This window comes from Cervus elaphus, chromosome X (genome assembly GCF_910594005.1).
Source record: "Cervus elaphus chromosome X, mCerEla1.1, whole genome shotgun sequence".
NCBI lineage: Eukaryota > Metazoa > Chordata > Mammalia > Artiodactyla > Cervidae > Cervus > Cervus elaphus.
The window spans coordinates 175,769,977-175,791,588 of record NC_057848.1 but is presented as its reverse complement, the minus strand read 5'-3'; the positions used below and the strand labels follow the sequence as shown (position 1 = coordinate 175,791,588).

At 42.4% G+C, this 21,612-nt stretch overlaps 1 protein-coding gene and 1 long non-coding RNA gene across 7 annotated transcripts in view; one reads left to right on the top strand and one right to left on the bottom strand.

The window, feature by feature from the left end:
* NLGN4X (neuroligin 4 X-linked) overlaps positions 1-21,612 on the bottom strand; it is a 370,297-nt gene that overhangs the window by 76,133 nt on the left and 272,552 nt on the right. The gene's annotated exons all lie outside the window — the stretch shown is intronic.
* On the top strand, positions 293-13,744 carry LOC122690201. Its single transcript, XR_006340010.1, has 4 exons — positions 293-332; positions 4,697-4,775; positions 5,642-5,646; positions 13,705-13,744. It is a non-coding gene; the product is annotated as an uncharacterized LOC122690201 (long non-coding RNA).

The following is a 21,612-nucleotide window of genomic DNA, read 5'->3' as shown; positions in this document are numbered from 1 at the left end:
GCAATGATAAACCTAGACAGCATATTACAATGCAGAGACATCACTTTGCCCCAAAAGGTCCATATAGTTAAGGCTATGGTTTTTCCATCAGGTCATGTACAGAGGTGAGAGTTGGACCATAAAAGGGCTGAGAGCCAAAGAATTGATGCCTTTGAATTGTGTTGCTGGAGAAGACTCTTGAGAGTCCCTTGGACTACAAGGAGATGAAATCAGTCAATCCTAAAGGAAATCAAACCTGAATCCTCATTCAAAGGACTGATGCTGAAGCTGAAGCTCCAATACACTTGATGCGAAGGGCTGACTCATTGGAAAAGACCCTGATGCTGGGAAAGGTTGAGGGCAAGAGGAGAAGGGGACGACAGAATATGAGGCGCTTGGCTGGCATCATGGACACATTAGACATGACTTTGAGCAAACTCGGGGAGATGGTGAAGTTCACATCCTGCTGTGCTGCAGTCCATGGGATTGCAGAGTCAGACGCAACTTAGTGACGGAATAACAACAACAAATCAATGTATGTTTCCAGATGGCCAACAAACACATGTAAAGATGCTTAGCATCGCTAAGCTAATAATGATTAGAGAAACGCAAATCAAAACTACAACCAGGCATCACTTCACACCTGTTAGAATAGCCATCGTCAAAAAGATCTACAAAGAATAAGTGCTACAGAGGGTGGGGGGAAAAGGGAACCCTCCTACGCTGTTGCTGGGGATGTAAATTTGGTACAGCCACCATAGAGAAGAGTATGCAGGATCCTTTAAAAAGAAAAAGAAAAAAACTAAAAACAGAACTACCATATGACCGAGCAATCCTACTCCTGGGCATATATACCCAGAGAAAATTATAATTCAAAAAGATACATGTGCTGTAATGTTCATAGCAGCAGTATTTACAATAGCCATTATGTGGAAGCAACCTAAATATCCATGTAGAGATGAATGGATGAAGAAGATGTAGTGTATATATATATGTGTGTGTGTCTACATACACACAGTGGAATATTACTCAGCCATTAAAAAGAATGAAACTGGATAATCTGTAGAGCTGTGGATGGACCCAGAGTCTGTAATACAGAGTGAAGTAAGTAAAAGCAGAAAAACAGGTATCATATATTAACGTGTGTAAGTGGAATCTGGAAAAATGGGATAGATGTTCCTATTTGCAAAGGAGAAACAAAGACAGAGGCATATAGAACAAACATATGGTAACCAAGCTGGAATGGGTTGGTGGTGGGATGAATCGGAAGATTGGGATTGATACATGCATATCTGTTATAACTAATGAGAACATGCTCTACAGCAAACAGAACTCTCCTTAATGCTCCGTGGAGACCTAAATGGGAAAGAAATCCAAAAAAGACAGGATATATGTAGACATTTATCTGATTCACTTTGCTATACAACAGAAAATGACACAATATTGTAAAGCAACTAGACACCAACCAAAATTAATTTTTTAAAAAAGGATGCATGCTTTAAAAGAAAGAGGAAATGGAGACTCAAATGGATGACAATTAACCCCGAGTGGTGGACTACAAGAATTCTTTACTCAAAGACATGCAAACTGATGGATCATGCCAAGGTAAGCTAGGTGGATAAGCTAGGTAGGACCAGGGTCACTGCAGCTGAGAAGTGGCAGAATAGATGAGCCCCAAAATGTGCTCTGAGCCTGTGGATTGTTTCGAGCTGATTTTGCACAGAAGCAGGAGACCCTGAGGCTCTGAACACAGAGCAGAAGTTAGTCTTTGCTAAGTGGCAGTGATATTTATACAGAAACCCTCCATTCGTCAGGGTGTCTCCCTCTCTGTTAGCAGGAATATGCACGGATGAATTTATACCAAAAGAAACTCTTGCTTCTTCCACAAGAAGCAACAAGGAATGCATGTTAGTCTGTTGAATGACCTTAACATTTGTTAGCCTTATTTTTCCTGGTCAGCCCCCAGAAACTGGCCTCCGCTGACTTCTGCTATTTCTGAAGATCTTTTTTTTTTCTTTAATTTTTATCGAAATGTAGTTAATTAACAATGTTGTGTTAGTTTCAAGTATATAGCAAAGTGATTCAGGTATATATATATATGTGTGTGTGTATATATATATATATATATACATTGATTTTTATTGAAATTCAGTTGATTTACAATGTTATTACATTGTAAATTTACTTGCAAATTTATTTACAATGTTACTTTCAAGTATAGAGCAAAGTGATTCAGGCACATATATATGACGTGGGTCTCTGTGTGTATATATGCATTCTTTTTCAATTATTTTCATTATAGATTATTACAAGATATTGAATATAGTTCCTGGTGCTATACAGTGGGACCTTGTGGTTTATAACTTTTATATATAGTGGTGTGTATGCATTAATTCTAAACTCTGATCTCCCCATCCTTTTCTCTTTTGGTAACTCTTTTTCTCTTTTGCTGTTTTCTATTTATGTGAGTCTGTTTCGGTTTTGCAAATAAGTTCATTTGTATCGTATTTTTAGGTTCCACAAATAAATGATATCACGTCTTTGTCTTTCTCTGACTCACTTCACTCAATGTGACCATCTCTAGGTCTAGTCATGTTGCTATAAAAGGCATTGTTTCATTCTTTTTATGCCTGAGTACTATTTCACTGGCTATATGTACTACATTGAAGATGCTATTTAAGCCTTAAATCTAAGCCATTTCTTGCAGGGTTACTCTAAGTGTATCTCTCATGTGCATAAGAGGCACGTATGTTCAAAACCTTCCGGTTGATTTTCTCTTATTAATCTCTCTTAAGTTACACTGGCCCCAGTCAGGAACCTAGAAAATCAGAGAAACCATTTTCTTCTCCACACTCATTTTTGAAGACTCAAGCGACCAAGTTCTGAATACAGGATAAATTTCTCAAGATCACATAAAGTCAGAGATGAGATGGACTTGCCCGGTGGCCCAGGGGTTAACAATCTGCTTGCCAATGCAGAGGGCACAGGTTTGATTTCTGGTCTGGGAAGATTCCACATGCCTAGCTCAACTAAGTCAGCATACCAAAAGTACTCAGTCCATTTTCTACAGCTCGTGGGCAGCGTCAAGAGAAGCCACCACAATAAGAAGCCTGGGCATCTCAACTAGAGAGTAGCCCCTGCTCGCCACAACTAGAAAAAACCAGTGTGCAGAACCAAAGCCCCAGCACACTCAGAACTACCAATAAATAAGAAATAAAAGAGTCTGAGATGACACTTCTGGAGAATCCAAAGCCGCACTTTTGGCCAACACGTTGTAAGAACATGGAATATCATTACATACACTGATTGTCTGAATAAAGGGGAATACCGTTAAACTAAAAGACTTCCCAGGTGACCAACTGGTAAAGAATCACATGCAAAAGGCAGCAGAAACAAGAGACGCAAGTTTGACTTCCAGGTAGGGACGATCCCCTGAAAAAAGGCAATGGAAACCCAGGCCTGTACTCTTGCCTGGAGAATTCAATAGACAGAGGAGCCTGGTGGGCTACAGTCCATGGGGTTGCAAAAGAGTTGGACATGACCAGTAGACTGAGCATAGCACAGTTCAAGTTGTAGAAAAAACAACAACATACTTTTAATAAAGTTAAAGAGTTTGTGGATTTCCATATCTTCTTTGTAAAATCTCCTTGGCTCTCTAGTAAATATCTTTTAAAAATGTAAGAAAAGTAGAATTTAAGAACAAAAATAAGATTGCATTTTATCTTAAGACCAATATAAATAAGTGCCTTTAATAGAGAGTGCAGGAAATATCATGTAGGCTGGTGGAAACGGGCGATGTGCTCAGTTCTGAATAACCTGCCTACCGTGCATAAATTAATGAGAGGAAATCCCTTCCCTGGAGGAATGCTTGATTTAGAGGGCTCGCAGCACATTTGGGTGATGGACTTGTCCAACACAAATCATTAAAATATAATGGAAAGTTACTAAAATGAGTCATTACAGTGGACGCAGAGAACGGTATAATTTATTCTAGTCCTAGGTACTCTAAAAGGATTGCAACTAAAATAAGAATGGGCTGCATCCCAAAGAGTGACAGAAGGAAGAAAAAAAAGGCAAGGTTGAATTGGCAAATTACTTTCTTCAAAGAACAATGCAGTCTCGCCGATTGCTTTTCATTTCAGACCTGGGTCTTTTCGACCAAAATGTAAGATGGTGGGAAGTCCCTAGTAGCCCAGTGATTAAGAGTCTGCTTCCAAATACAATCCAGTATTCTTGCCTGGATAATCCCATGGACAGAGAAGCCTGGCAGGCTACAGTCCATGACACTGCAGAGTCAGACACTGGGGACCAACATGGTATATTTGTCCATCTGTCCTCCCCCTAATACTTTCTGTTTTATTACACGAGGGTCTCAGTCAAGGACCACAAGTCAGTTTTCATTTTAGACCTGGGTCTTTTCGACCAAAATCTAAGATGGCAGGACTTCCCTGATGGTTAAGAGTCTGCTTCCAAATGCAGGGGATCACCTGGAGAAGGGAATTACAACCCACTCCAGAGAATTGATGTTTTTGAACTGTGGTGTTAGAGAAGACTCTGGAGAGTCCCTTGGACTGCAAGGAGATCCAACCAGTGCATCCTAAAGAAAATCAGTCCTGAATATTCATTGGAAGGACTGATGCTGAAGCTGAAACCCCAATGCTTTGGCCACCTGATGCGAAGAGCTGACTCATTGGAAAAGACCCTGATACTGGGAAAGATTGAGGGCAGGAGGAGAAGGGGACGACAGAGGATGAGATGGTTGAATGGCATCACTGACATGATGGACATGAGTTTGGGTAAACTCCAGGAGATGGTGATGGGCAGGGAGGCCTGGGGTGGGCAATCCATGGGGTCACAAAGAGTCGGGCACGACTGAGCAACTGAACTGATCTGAAAAGCGCCACAAGCACAAGCGCGCAATGCATGCTGTTTGGATGAGGGGGAAATTGTTAAAGGTGTAGGGGTGAGTGTGATTCCAATGCAGCCAACTGGAGCTCAGTTCCTCTGGGAAAACCTCACAATGCTCTCATTGTCTGAAAGAAGGATACTGAGTGAGGCATTGCTCACTCTCATCCAGCCCTCAACCCCGCTGGCGTTATTTCAGCTGCATTGCTGGGTGGTGCCTGCCCGAGCTGTGGTCTTCAACAGCTTCACACTGAACACCACAGGGATAGACCACCAGGATGATAGCTAGAGGCAATATTTGGAGCTGTCCGCTGGCCCAGGTGCTGAAATCCGGCCTGTAGGAGATAGGCATTAGGACATCTAGTTTGTTGGCCACACCCCTTCTCTTTTCTCTTGCATTGAAAAAAGTGAACATGTTAGGTGTTCAGCAGAGTCCATCTCTTTGGGACCCCAGGGACTCTAGCCCACCAGGCTCCTCTGTCCATGGAATTTTCCTAGGCAAAAATACTGGAGTGGGTCTCCATGCCCGTCTCCAGGGGATCTTTCCCACCCAGGGCGATCGACTCCGGGTCTCCCTCATTGTACGTAACTGATAAAATTGGACATATGACAAGGTAAGCTGCTGACCAATTACAATCCTTTTGGGAGGAAACCCCATTTCAAATGTCCTACAACTACATGAACCGACGACCCTCGCTATACAAACGTGTATTTGATGGTTTAGGCATCTCACAGTGTCGCTCAGCTTGAATGGCAGGAAGAGTCTGTGTGTGTTGCCCAAACCCCATAAAAAAAATCCAAGAAGAGGCTTTAAGTACCAGTATCACTAGAGCAGATTTCACATCCTTTTTGGTTAATAAAATTTAATGCCTTATTGGCTTCAAGGAGCCCTGGGGGGAAAACGTGTCAGAGGCTACCGAAGAACAAGACTCACTCTGAGATCCTCACAAATGTTACTGACAATTGATCAACCTCTCCAGAGAAACTGCAAAGGTACGACTTTGCAGCTTTCTTGATAGTGGTTTAAAAAATAAAAAGCAGCATCTAGCAACATCTGCTCATTGGAATTCTCGAAAGGTTAAATTGTGGTAAGTACTTTTATGCTCTGAGAGCTGAGTCACTCAGTTGTGTCCGACTCCTTGCGACCCCATGGACTGTAGCCCACCAGGCTCCTCTGTCCATGGGATTCTCCAGGCAAGAATCCTGGAGTGGGTTGCCATTCCCTTCTCCAGGGGAGCTTCCCAACCTAGAGATCAAACCCATGTCTGATGCATCTTCTGGCATCATCAGGCAGATTCTTTACCACTAATGCCAGCTGGGAAGCCTGGTACATATTAATAGTTTTGTTGCTCTTTTAATATTCTATCACAAAATACTACAGATAGCTGGGAACTAAAGGAGCAGATTTGCATGTTACATACTGAGTCATATGTCAACTTAACTTAAATATTAACAGACACTTAGTGAATCAATCATTTTACTTCCCATGGATGCGGCTTCACTTTTCGTGGCATCCTTCGTGGCGTCTTTACAAAGCTGATCTGTTCCTATACCACACAGGTCCTGAAGATTCATGGAGAGATTTGCAGGATAATTCATAACTGTTATGTATAGAGCAAAAGTGGAACATCAAGCAAGGACTCTAAGACTCTGAAAAGGGGTGATTTCACCATATCTCATCACACTGCTTCATTACTATTAATAAAAAGTATATTTGTTGCTGTTCAGTCACTCAGTCCTGTCTGAATCTTTGCGACCCCATGGACTGCGGCATGCCAGGCTTCCCTGTCCTTCACCATGTCCAGGAGTGTGCTCAAATGCATGTCCAATGAGTCGGTGATGCCATCCAAGCATCTCATCCTCTGTCGCCCCCTTCTCCTCCTGTCTTGAAACTTTCCAGCATCACAGTTTTTTCCAATGAGTTGGCTCATCACATCAGGTGGCCAAAGGATGGAGCTTAAGTATCAGTCCTTCCAATGAATATTCAGGGTTGATTTTGTTCAAGATTGAATGGCTTGATCTCCTTGCAGCCCAAAGAACTCTTATGGGCTTCTCTAGTGGTAAAGAATATGACTGCAATGCAGCAGATATGGGTTTGATCCTTGAGTCAAGATGATCTCCTGGAAAAGCAAATGGCTACCCACTCTGGTACTGTTGCTTAGAGAATTTCATGGACAGAGGAGCCCGGTGGGCTACAGACCATGGGGTCACAAAGATTCAGACATTCCGGGACATCCAAGGAGATAAAAGCCTGACAACTGTATACAGAATCTGAATTTGAAATGAACCCTTTAAGATAGGTTCCGTGGCTAACGAAGAATATCCAATATTTAGTAAAATGCCAACCAGTTTGCACAGAACTGCACAAAAGGGAATGAAGCTCATTTGGGAAGTTAGGAGTCAGCCATGACACAAACTGGGAATGAAGAGACCGTTGTGAATCCTGAGGACTTAATACTTGGGAGGGTAAGCATCGCCACATCATGAAACCTCCTGAAACTGGAAGAGAAGTCTGTAGGATCCGTTCCACTTTTCCCATTTCCATGAGCCACGGTGTCACCGTACATTCTTCATCACAGCCCTAAATGCGACAGGCTGATGTCTGTGAAGGCACTAGAGCTGCCTAACAAACCAGGGAGAAATCCAGTCTGTCGTAGGAACAAAAGTTCCAGGGGACTCTGGCCGACAGAATGAGGTCACTCCGTCACGATGGAGAAAGATTAGATATCACGGGTGAAGGGTACGCCTGATGCCTTTAGGGTTGTTCACGCATTCCTGTCTAGAGTCTTGATGCAGACTCAAATACCGATTTCTAAAGCAAAAGGTATGGAGGATTCACTGTAAAAATATTAACCCAACCGCTGGTGGTCCACAGAACGTTTAAAAACATCTTCCCTTGCCCACTTCAGCTTTTAAAGAATCTACTGTCTAAAAGGACTCACAGGGACTTGTCTGCTGGCTCAGGGGTTAAGAATCTGCCTGCCAATGCAGGAGTTCGGGTTTCGATCCCTGATCCTCCAAGATCGCACACGCCTCGGGGGCAACCAAGCCTGTGGGCCACAATGAGTGAGGTCACATTCCAGAGCTTGAGCTCTGGGCAACAAGGGACGTCGCTGCAAAGAGAGGCTCACGTATGTCAACGACCCAGCAGGACCCTGCAACGGCCACTAGGAAAAGCTAGGAAAACATCGTGTAAACAAAAATAAATAAATAAACAAAAATAAAAATAAAAGTACTAGCATGCTTCATAGTGGTGTAAATAAGTAAATAATAAATTTAATAATTTATTAATAATTAATAAATTATAAAATATATAAATAATTTTACACAAAATATAATTAATGAATTAATAAATTACAATAAATGACAAATTTAAAATAATAATAAATAAATATATTAAATAAAAGTAAAAATTATTTGAAAGAAATAAATGAAAAGAAATAAAGTTAAAAGAAAATAACAAATAAAATTTTAAATAAATTAATTAAAATTAAAAGAATACATTAAATTAATTAACTAATTAAAAGAAATAAATTAAAATTTAGTTAATTAGCTAAATTAAAAGAAACACTGAAGCACTCTCACACTTCCATAAGGGAAGCCTGAAGGATACAAGGATATCAAAGGATAGAAGATGCTTCCTTTTCCCTCTATGTCCCTGCCCCTGTCTGGATTTTCCTGTGTGTGTTTCAGCAAGTGGCACACAACAGTGCCCCGATCAAAATGCAGAGGCTGAAAGCTGCAAGAAAAAAAAAAAAAACAACTCAAGGAAATTTGAAAAAAAAAAAAAAAAATTCCCATGAGTCACTGTGCTTCCGCTTGCCTTGTGGGCTGGAAGCTTCTTTGTCGCCGGGCCTCGCTAAGCAACTTAAATCTTGCGAGCTGGGCAAGCAGTTCTAAGCAAAGGTTACTTTTCTCTGCGTCTACAGGGCTGTGTGTGAGCGACACGCCCTGGACAGGAGGCATCCAGGTGACTGACTCTCCTGCCAACCTCAGAGACAGAGAAAACCACATATTGGACACCTGGGAAAAGGGGCACCCTGAGCTTCATACCTGTTAGCCCTGGATGATCAGTCAGGACTTCACCTACCTCCTGCTCGTCCCTGGGGACTAAATGAGGTACGCTTAGCTAAAGAGTCAAGCCTGTATCCATCACACAGCATCATTCCCCCCACCCCCCACCCCGGCCCCATTCACTGCCTCCTCTTTATCCACTTAACTCCCAGCAGTTCTGACACTGACAGCTTTGAAACCCGATTTCCAATCTGGGTTGGACATCAAGGAGCATTCAGTTCGCTGCTTACCTTCAGAAAAAGAAAGAAAGAAAGAAAGAAAATCCATTTATGGACAAGCCTCCCCACTGACTGTGACCTGAATCTTTCAGGGAAGAAGCCACAACCAAAGTGGCTGATCAATATATATATATATATATATATATATATATTCCCTGCCCCCCCAAAGGAGGCATCAATGAATCACACTGAAAGGAAAGTGGAAAATCCCACGTGAGGAATTTTTATTCCGACTCTCAAGAGCACTGTACCCTTCTAAATGTTTCATTCTTCTCTGAAAGAGACGGGAATGGTAATTGACAGTGCAAATAGACATTGTCATTTTTCAACCGCTAAGTTCTGCCCTTATTCTTTTGCCACCCCCATGGACTCTAGCCCACCAGGCTCCGCTATCCGTGGGATTTCCCAGGCAAGAATACTGGAGTTGGTTGCCATTTCCCTTGCCAAGGAAATCCCGACTCAGGGATCAAACCCACATCTCTTGCACTGGCAGGCGGGTTCTCTACCTCGGAGCCGACTGAAAATGAACTTGGTGGGAAGCTGATCTTTCTCCTCGCTTCCTCTATTGGTGTTGCAAACTTTCAGCACGGCTTTGTGGGTTTGCAATTTCTGTCCACATCCTGCTATTTAATTATTTTTTGTCTTGTTTGTACCAACTGGATCGGCATGTATAAGGTTTGATTGCGATAGGCTTTAGGACATGATCCGCGAAAACACTGCACCCCTGCAGAGAATATTTTAAGCTGAAGGAGTTTGAGGAAAGCGTAGAAGCAGGAAGGGCCCCTGGACACCCCACCCATCTCCCCTAAAACAGGTCCTAAGACCCCTCAAGAGGAGAAGGCAATGGCAACCCACTCCAGCACTCTTGCCTAGAGAATCGCATGGGCGGAGGGGCCTGGCGGGCTGCATTCCATGGGGTCCCTAGGAGTCGGACACGACTGAGCGACTTCACTTTCATGCACTGGAGAAGGAAATGGCAACCCACTCCAGTGTTCTTGCCTCGAGAATCCCAGGGATGGGGGAGCCTGGTGGGCTGCCGTCTATGGGGTCGCAGAGTCGGACACGATTGAAGTGACTTAGCAGCAGCAGGAGCAAGACCCTCAAGGAAGAGGTGCCCTCTTTGTACCCAAGAAAAAGAAGCTTTGACATCTCTAAGACGAGGCAACATGAAAAGACCCTGGTGGGCCTTGGTGATCTCCTCAAGCTGACCTCATTCACTGTACACCCCTTAACCTACCATATCCCCCCACGACTGTCCACTCGTCATCAAACCAGCTGTGAAATACCAGGTCCCCACGTCTCTGGGCCTTCCTTTCCTTAAGAAGGCTACCAGGTCACCTAAAACGTAAACTAAATAAATCTATTATGTCTTTTTCCTTCTACCATCTGTTTCTTTTTTTTTTTTTGGCCACACCCTGCAGCATGTGGGGGTCTTGTCTGACTCTGTGACCCTGGGGACTATAGTCCACCAGGCTCCTCTGTCCATGGGATTCTCCAGGCAAGAATACTGGAGTGGGTTGCCATCTCCTTCACCAGAGGATCTTCTGCACCCAGGGATTCAACACTGGGCATCTCACACGGCAGGCAGATTCTTTATCATCTGAGCCACCCAAGGAAGCCCCTTTAGTTCCCTGATGGAGATGCAAATGGCAACCCACTCTGGTACTCTTGCCTGGAAAATCCCATGGTCGGAGGAGCCTGGTGGGCTACACTCCAGGGGGTCGCAAACAGTCAGACACCACTGAGCAACTTCACTTTTTCAGGGATCAAACCTGTGCCCCTGCTCTGGAAGCACAGAGCCTTAACCACCAGACCACAAGGGAAGTCCTTGGGTCTTCATCAATTTCATCTTAAAACCCTAAGCAATCAAGGAAAACTTTTCCCCGTTAGAAGGCAGGGCAGCACCTGAACTCATATTTCAAACAGTAGAACAGGAGATAATGAGAACCGTGATGACGGGTAAGCGGCTGAAGAGGTCTGGGTCTTCAGAGGCTGGACTTAAAGCATCTTTCACGGCCAAGAACCACAACCTTAGTGCAATTCAAATCCTCCAAAAATGAGAATCCACTTTGCCCCCTCCTGGTCACTCTTTGTCCAGCTGCTGTTTAGATACCTTCGGCGATAAGGGTATCACTGTGACCTCGTGAGGCCCATCCCACGGCTGGAGAGCTCAGTTATAAGAAAGTAATTGATAGCTGCTAGAAATATGTAATAATTATTGGAAATAAAATAATTATATGAAATCTAACTTTGATCAATCAAAATAATTATGGGAACTCCAATAGGCCAAGTTCTAGGTAACGGGACTCACTCACCACTTTGCCCCTTGTCAAGTCCCCTGAAATCAAGGATAGATATTTCGAATGAATATGGGCTTCTCTAGTAGCTCAGTGGTAAAGAATCCATCTGCCAATGCAGGAGACTCGGATCTGATCTCTGGGTCGGGAAGATCCCCGGGAGGAGGAGATGGCAACCCACCCCAGTGTTCTTGCCTGGAAAATTCCATGGACAAAGGAGCCTGGTGGGCTACAATCCAGGGGGTCACAAAGAGTCAGACACGACTGAGCAAGGAAGACAATACAACACGCATTTCAACTACAGCCGTCGCCAGAATAGAGCTTCTCAGCAGAGTAATAACAATCTATTTACGACGAGTAATTCCAGGGCTGGAGAAGAGCAGCTTTCTCAAGGCACCATCCATGCGACCAGCCCTGGGGCAGTTCTCTAAACGTAGGCATCCTCTGAGCTCGGTTCCACCCTTGGAAAGCTAGCTGCTGAAGTCCTACCAGTGTTCAGGGCAGATGGAAACAATAGCACAGGTCTGTTCCCGGATAATTGCTTTACAATGTTCTGTTGGTTTCAGCTATACAACAAGAATCAGCCACAGGGCTAACCGCTCAGTCGTGTCCGAATCTGAGACCCCAGGGACTGTAGCCCCACCAGGCTGCTCTGTCCATGGGGATTCTCCAGGCAAGAATCCTGGAGTGGGTTGCAAATCCCTTCTCCAGGGGAATCTGCCCGATCCAGGAATCGAACCCGCCTCTGTTGCGTCTCCTTAACTGCAGGCCAATCCTTTCCCACTGTGCTACTGGGGAAGCCCATACCCAGTGGAAATGTCTTACGCTTTTCTCCTGACTTTAACAGTCTGCGCAGTCTTCACAAATGCCTTGAGGTTGTGTTTGCCGCCATCGGTAGTGACTGTCTTCAGCTGCAGGAAACTCTCAGTCACGGGCGTGAATCATCGAGTCCTCTGTGACTTTGAAAGGGTTCCTGAGAGAAGGGTCAAGCCACGAGGGATCCGAGCTGAATGGGCTGTAATTTTTCCCTTCCCGGAAAGGCTTTCGGAAGATAGATGTTCATCTCGGCAAAGGCGAAGGGAGTGATGTCAACACTTGAGTCTTATCAGCCGCAGCTCCTTCAATGACACCCTCCCTTCCTGGAGAGGATGAGACACTTCTTTCATCAATTTCCTCTCAACAGCCTGTATCATCTGGGCGTGACTTGCACAATAACAGAAATAATGGGCTTTGGGGAAAACGTCTTAGGCAGAATTGGGAATTCAATGCAGACTCCCCGCTGTCTTTTCTCAGGATCTTGGGTCCTGGGTCAGAGAGGGTGAAACTAGTAATTGAATCATAACATGGGGCTGGAAGCAGAGACTGTTCTTGTCTGGGGTTGGTGGGGGGAGCGGGGCGGAAGGTGAAGCAGGACATTAGCTCAAGAGGACACCGTTCAGTTTTTCTTTTATGTTCGTGTTCATCTTTGGGCCAGACGCAAGCACATCCTTAAAGGCAATGAATTGATTTTTGCTCTGAAGTGAATGTGAGCCATCTTTTAGGTGATTGGCAATGTACCAGGATATTGTGTCAATAGACACTATCTAATGAAGGATAATGGGGCTGCAAGAGAGAAAGAATCGATACCTGAATTGGGAAGATCCCCTGGAGGAGGAAATGGCAACCCACTCCAGTATTTCTTGCCTGGAGAATCCCATGGAGAGAGGAACCTGGGGGGCTACAGTCCAGAGGGTCTCAGAGAGTCGGACACGACTGAGCACACACGTATATAAGGAAGGATAAAGATGTTTCACGCACAGAAGTCATATGAAACTTAACATCCCAGATCCAGACTGGTGTATGTGTGAGTGTGTGTCCATATTGCCTCACCCCCTTGATGGGATTCATTGCAAACCCTTCACACTTGAGACACAAATGAAAAATACCAAATAAGGAGTGAATAACCTGGAACTCCATTTATCAAATGCACTTAACAAAAGGAGATAATTCTCCCAAATCTTGTTACTCTGTGACTTCCCAAATTCCTTCTGTAGTTTCATGTACTCATCAAAGATGGTATTTTGAAACACTGATTCTTTAGTGTTATCCTTCTTATGCACAAGATTTCTGTCTAAAAGTCAAAAAACCTGAACCTACCAGGTTCCTACTAGGAACCTACCAGGAGAAGCAGATGACAGAGGATTAGATGGTTGGATGGCGTCACTGACTGGATGGACATGAGTTTGACCAAGCTCCAGGAGTTGGTGATGGACAGGGAAGCTTGGCGTGCTGCAGTGAATGGGGTGGCAAAGAGTCGGACATGACTTAGCAACTGAAATGAACTGACCAGGTATCTAAACAGCAATCCTTTACTAAACATTTAAAAAAAAAAAAAAAAAAAAAAACCTTTGCAAAGTATTACAATGAATGTAACATTAATAGTTACTAAAGAAGCTGTGTGCATGTTAAGACACTCAGCCGTGTCCGACTCTTTGCGACCCCATGGACTGTAGCCAGTGAGGCTTCTCTGCCCATGGAATTCTCCAGGCAAGAATGTGGGAGTGGGTGGCCATTTCCTTCTGCAGGGGAGCTTCCCAACCCAGGGACTGAACCTGCATCTCTTCTATCTCCTGCACGGCAGGTAGATTTGTTACTAGCTGAGCCACTGGGGAAGCCCCAGATACAGGAAGGGATGCCCAGGTGGCACTAGAGGTAAAGAACCTGCCTGCCAATGCAGGTAGACATAAGATACGTGGGTTTGATTCCTGGGTCGGGAAGATCCCCTGGAGGAGGGCATGGCAACCCACTCCAGGATTCTTGCCTAGTGATCCCAGGGACAGAGGAGGCTGGCGGGCTACAGTCCACAAGGTCACAAAGAGTCAGACAGGACTGAAGCGACTTAGCGTGTACGCACAGAAGCACAAATACAGGAATAACTCCTTTTACTGCTCTTTACTTTATTGTGCTTTGAATATAACGCATTAAAAAAAAAAAGGCAAGTGGCAGGTTTGGGGCAAGCTCGCATTGATTGAGTCAGTGCTACCATTGTTCCAAGAGCATTGGCTCATTTCCTATCCTGGTGTCACATACTGGTAATTCTTGCAATATTTCAACCTTTTTCAATGTTATCTTTTCTATAAGGAAAAGAAATTTATTTCACAAAACTATGTAATTCACCAGAAGTGTTCTGTACACAATCTTTACATGATCTGGAGGAAAACAACTTTCTAATTTCTTTGCTTATTCTATCCTTATCAACTTTAAGCCAAACTAAATTTGAAGGCAATATTAGATTTAAAAAAAAATTATTCAGGTATGCTTGATGTATAATGTAAGTTTCAAGTGTACAAAAGAGTGATTCATAATTTTAAAAAATTATACTGCATTTCCACTAATAGTTATTATGTGTGTGTGTATTAGCTGCTCAGCTGTGTCTGACACTTTGTGACCCCACGGACTGTAGCCCGCCAGACCCCTCTGTCCAAGGGATTCTCCAGGCAAGGTGCTGGGATGGGTTTCCATGCCCTCCTCCAGGGGATCTTCCCCAGCCAAGGACGGAACCTGGGTCTCCTGTATTGCAGGCAGATTCTTTACCATCTGAGCAAACCAGGGAAGCCTTAACAGTTATTATAAAATATCGCCATAGTCCCTGTATTATACAACATATCCTTGTGTCTTATTTATTTTATACAGAGCAGTTTGTATCTCTTAGTCCCCTCTCTGTAATCGATGTCTTGCTCCTCCCCCTCTGTCCTCCCCTTGTTAAGCACTAGCTTGTTCCCTAGAGCTGTGAGTCGGCTTCTTTGCTGTTACACTGCCTACTTTCTTTTACTTTTTAGATTCCACAAATAATACTCTTGCGATATTTCAAACACTGTCACTGTGATTTTATTTGTCATCAGTGATCTGTGATGTTACTACTGTAACTCGTTGAAGGCTCAGGGGATGGCATTTCTTAGCAATAAAATCTTTTAAAAGTAAGGTCTCCAGGTTGTTTTCAGACATTATGCTATTGCACATTTAGCAGACTGCAGGGATCTATAAACACTGTTCTCATATGCATGGAAACCAAAAAAAAAGTCACCTGATTCTCTCTGCTGCAATCTGAGCACAGGTTATCTGCTGGGTGAGTCTCTGTTTCCCTGTATGCCTTTAGCTATATTGGATTTTTAGCCACAGGCACAATGAACACTTCAGAAATAAAAACAAAACACATGGTGTGCTTAGCTGAAAAGTCGTTCAGATTTGCCTTTCTGAAGCACATCTGTGATGCAATGCAAGGAGCAAGCTTAAGAAATGGTACATAAGAAGAAAGACAAGTTAGGTCTCCAACTTTAGCTCATGATGAAAGGCAACATAACACCAATGAGACTCAGGTAAAGCAGGAATGGACGAAAGAGAAAATATAAAGAGACAATGAACCCATGAATTTTCCCTTCCCAAAATCATACTGATTGACATCAGGATAAACTGAAAATTCTTATGCAGGATCACTGCAGATGGTGACTGCAACCATGAAATTAAAACACGGTTGCTCCTTGGAAGAAAAGCTATGACCTAGACAGCATATTAAAAAGAATAGACATTACTTTACCGACAAATGTCCATACAGACAAAGCTATAGTTTTTCCAGTAATCATATATGGATGTGAGAGTTGGACTATAAAGAAAGCTGAGCACTGAAAAATTGATGCTTTTGAACTGTGGTGTTGGAGAAGGCTCTTGAGAGTCCCTTGGACAGCAAGGAGACCAAACCAGCCCATCCTAAAGGAAATCAGTCCTGAATACTCACTGGAAGGACTGATGCTGAAGCTGAAACTCCAATCCTTTGGCCACCTGATGTGAAGTGAAGAACTGATTTACTAGAAAAGACCCTGATGCTGGGAAAGATTGAAGGCGGGATGAGAAGGGGACGACAGAGGATGAGATGGTTGGATGGCATCACCGACTTGATGGACGTGTTTGAGTAAACTCCGGGAAGCCTGGCGTGCTGCAGTCTATGGGGTCGCAAAGAGTCAGACCTGACTGAGTGACTGAACTGTTTATCAAGAGTTGAAATGATTAAGCTGTGTGGGTGCCAACTCAACTTCGCCAAAGCACAAAAGGTGTGTGTTTGTTTGGGGAGAATCCCACCCTTCCATCTAGATCCTTTGACATATGGCAAGGTTATTGAACAAAGTGGACTTCTTATAATTTAATAAAATGTGCATATGCAATAGTCAAGAAACATTAGCCATCTTGGGTAGAATTCACATGACACAATTATTCAAAAAGACTAGCATATACCTTGCTTTACAAACCGTAAGATTTCTGAAAGTCAAAAGAAAACGCTTGATATTTCTATTGCTTAGCTGAATCTTCATATTTTGCATATCATTTTAAAAACTGTGTTTTTAATTGGATAATTGCTTCACAAAGCTGTGTTTAAACCAGCTGTAGAATGACATGAGTCAGCCAGATGGATACATATATTCCCTCCCTCTTGAGGTTCCCTCTCTTCACCCACCTCATCCCTCTAGGTCTTCACAGAACGCCGAGCTCAGCTTCCAGTTCTGTACAACAGCTTCCTACTACCTACCTGTTTTACACACGCTGGTGTGTGTATTTGTCAAGGCTACTCTCTCAGCTCATCTCACCCATTCCTTCCCATCCTGTGTTCCACAAGTCCATTCTTGACTTCTGCATCTCTATTCCTGGCCTGCAAATACGTTCATCTGTACCGTTTTTCCAGATGATAATATATGGTATTTGTTTTTCTCTTTCTGACTTCAAACAATGAGAAATTATAGGTTCATCATCCACATCACTGCAAATAGCCCAGTTTCGTTCCTTTTTAATGGCTATGTAATATTCCATTGTATAAATGGACCACACTTTCTTTCTCCACTCCTCTGTCCACAGACATCTAGGTTGCTTGTTCGACTGTGCATCTTCAGAAGATGTGTTTCTCGTTCTTTATATTAGGACAAGACTCTAAGGGAAGCAACAAGGGCCTCCGAGCTGCAAAATGCCTCCCTTGTTATCGAACCCACAAGCTGGAATGTCCCTTTTGGGAAGGTCTGTTTGCAAAGGGAAGAAGGCAGGGCTAATGAAATTTCCCATAAACAGAAAAAGCAGCATCAAGGATTACCACCGGATTTCCCAGCAAGAGCATCTTCTCGTAAGTATCTACCCTGAGTTAGTAATGACATTTCCAATAACCATATCCTCTACTTTTATGATGTTACATTAAAAAAACTTTATTGGAGTTGCTTTATGAAATTCCTAGTGGCTGAAACAGTAAAGATTCTGCCTGCAATGTCAGAGACCTGGGTTCGATCTCTGGGTTGGGAAGATCCCCTGGGGAGGACATGGCTACACATTCCAGTATTCTTGCCTGCAGAATCCCATGGACAGAAGAGCCTAGCGGACTATATAGTCCATGGAGTTGCAAAGAGTCAGACACGACTGAGCCACTAACGCAACATGCATAGCTGCTTTGCAGTGTTGCATTAGCTTGTGTTATAGAGCAAAGTGAATCCACTATCCATATACCTATACCTCCTCTTTTTTCTTTCCCATACAGGTTACTTATGCAACATTCAGCAGAGTTCCCTGTGTTACGGGCTTCCCTGATAACTCTGTTGGTAAAGAATCCGCCTGCAATGCAGGAGAGCCTGGTTTGATTGCTGGGTCAGGAAGATCTCCTGGAGAAGGGATAGGCTACCCACTCCAGTATTTTTGGACTTCCCAGGTGCCAACAAAGGTCTGTCTAGTCAAAGCTATATTTTTTCCAGTAGTCATGTACGGATGTGAGAGTTGGACCACAAAGAAAGCTGAGCACCGAAGAATTAATGCTTTTGAACTGTGGTGTTGGAGAAGACTCTTGAGAGTCCCTTGGACTGCAAGGACATCCAGCCAGTCCATCCTAAAGGAAATCAATCCTGAATATTCATTGGAAGGACTGATGCTGAAGCTGAAACTCCAATACTTTGGTGACCTGATGCAAAGAACGGACTCATTTGAAAAGAACCTGATGCTAGGAGAGATTGAATGCGGGAGGAGAAAGGGACAACAGAGGATGAAATGGTTGGATGGCATCACCAACTCAATGGACATGAGTTTGAGTAAACTGCAGGAGCTGGTGAGGCTTGGCATGCTGCAGTCCATGGGGTCGCAAAGAATTGGACATGACTGAGCGACTGAACTGACCTGAACTGATGGCAATCAGTTTAGATCCCTGGGTTGGGAAGATCCCCTGGAGGAGGGACAGGCTACCCACTCCAGTATTCTGCCCTGGAGAATCCCATGGACTGTACAGCCCACGGGGTCACAAAGAGTCGGACACGACTGAGCGACTTTCACTCACTGTCACATGATGCTATACTCTGACTTGCAAACGTATGACTGTATTCCTTATGTGGACACACAGTGACTGTCTCGTGCCTAGTTACGAAAGGCCACGATTATTAAGAATGGAAAGTCAAAAGCTGAGATAGGGATCTTCTAGCAAAGTGGGTGAAGAGAAGAAAAATTACTCATTGGGGACAGGGAGTCATACACACTGGAGCATCTTACCCTCTAGTTCTTGTGTTTTTCTGCTCTCTTGCTGCTCACAAAGAATAAAATGAGGGATCCGCTTCCTTGCCTCGCTTCCTTATATCATAGCAACCAAAAGCAAATGGAGCAATTCCAATCCCAACATCCTTTACTCCGGATCTCAGCAATGATTTTGATTTGAAGATCTCTGCATGACTACGTTGAAGGCACTTCATTCTAAGTCCCCATCACCTTTCCAGAAAATAAAGAATAAAATCTGGACATTTCCTAGTGGTCCAGTGGTTAAGACTCTTAACCTTCACTGCAGGGAGCATCAGTTTGATCCCTGCTCGGGGATAAAAGTAGTCCCGTGTGCCACCGGACATAGCCAAAATCTTTTAGAAATCTATGTTGCCTGGCCCTCAGCTTCCATAGAAATAGGACCAATGGTAGAATGTTCTGGTCATAAGTTTGTCTCATGATGGTAAAAAAAAGATGAACAATTTCATAAAACTACTGAAATTTTCCCCATTGGCCTATGGCATTCAAATCTTTTTTGGATGTGACAACATTGCCTCATTCATGAGCATTTCTCATGGATATGGCTGTTCATTAACACATTTCAAGGCAGACTTACACATCTTTCCTCAAAATTAGTCTCACGTAGGTGAATAACAAATTCACATGCTTTTTCCTAAATCTATTTCTGTTCCACAATGCCATATAAATACTGAAGTAAAATTGCCTTTTTTAAGGGAAATAATCTAAGTTATTCCCTGTTTAATTATATGGGTCACACAGAAGAGAAGGAGGTGAAAATAAAATTGTTTCCGTGTTGATTAGTTTATAGATGTGTCATGTCTCACGGTGAGAGTGGGCGCCAGGGAGAAATAAAGAAATACTGGCTGACTTTACACTTTAATGAAGCGGAGGAAAAAAATAAAAAATGAAAAATTGGCAAGGGTATCACTACATATCCACTACTTACTGGGTAGGATTTTTTTTTTTTTTACCGAAAACATTAGATAAACAAATAATTCCAAAATAATCTGGATGCTCTTGAACATTTTATAAGCAATCCCTAAAAAATTCACTGGCTTTGTCACATATTCTTACCCTTCAAACATTTCAGCCTGTTAACAAACTTCTGAACCTATTTCACTGAAACCAATTGCAGTGAATACTTGCAATTGGATTTAAAAAAATAGTCAACAACAAGAAAAAAAAACACTGTCATGATTGAGTATACTATGAATACAAGGCTATAAATTTAATTTTATGAATGATTTAAAAATGCTAACTAAATAGAACTTTTAAGGCTAAATGTTTTTTACTGCATTTAGTATTTAAAAAGTTTATGTATATTTTAGTAGATTCTCTTCATGTTAATACTGCACATCATGAAATTTTAGGCTAGAAATAACCACTCATTCAACTCTTTCATTCAGCTTTCAACCCACTCATCTTGCACATATTTCATCAGATTTAACACTATATAGTTTGCATATTTATATATGAAATTACCCTTCTGTGATGGATTGGAAATAACAAACAACAAAAAATGAATAAGAAAAGCTAATTATCCATGCCAGATACTTTAAAACTGTCCTGCTATGAGACTATGAGACTTCTCTTGAGAAATAGTAATCTTTTGAAATTTCTTCACTTCTAAAGTATTTGCTAGCATTCTGATGACATCTACTTTGCTCTTGTTTCTGCTTTTCATTGAAAATCTGATAAAACTTCAATTCCTGTTCCCCCAAACTAGTTGATACATTTCCTGTGTTATATGTTGGTGTATGTTCATTTGATGTGTGTGTCACAGTCATATGGACTGAAATTCACTGTTATTAAAACACACTCCATCAACAGATAAACAGATAAAGAAGATGTGATATATACACAACAGAATATTACTTGGCCATGAAAAATAATGAAACAATCCCATTTGCCGCTACATGGATAGATGTTGAGATGATCACACAAAGTCACACGGAGAAAGACAAATATCATATGATATCGTGTATATGTGGAATCTAAAAGTAATACAAATGCATGTATTTACAAAACAGACTCACAGACGTAGAAAATAAACTTATGGTTACCAAAGGGGAAAAGAAAGTGCAGGTGGAATACATCAGGAGTTCTGGATTAGGAGATATACACAAATATATATCTAAAACAAGGACCTAGGGTATACCACAGGGAACAATGTTCAGTGACCTGTAATAACTTATAATGAAAAAGAATCTGAAAAAAGAATAGATATATATGTATAACTGAATCTCTTTGCTGCATACCTAAAACTAACATGGTATTGTAAATCAACGGTACTTCAATTTTTAAAAGAAATTTTAGAGAAACTCTCAATACTGCAAAATTTTGGAAGTGGCTTTGCATTCCAAATCAGGCAACTAAATTGTGAATGGATGCCAAACAGAGTCAAGTACTCAAAATTATGAATTATAAACATTCAAATTATAAATATTCAAAAATATAAAAGCATAATTTGCACTTCTAGAAGAGTATGTTATTGTTGATATCCCAATAAATGTCATTTTGGCATAAAATATACCCTTATGCTTTCATACTGTACCTGGATTTCAAACATAAATTCACTACGATGAAACAGATCCGTAGAT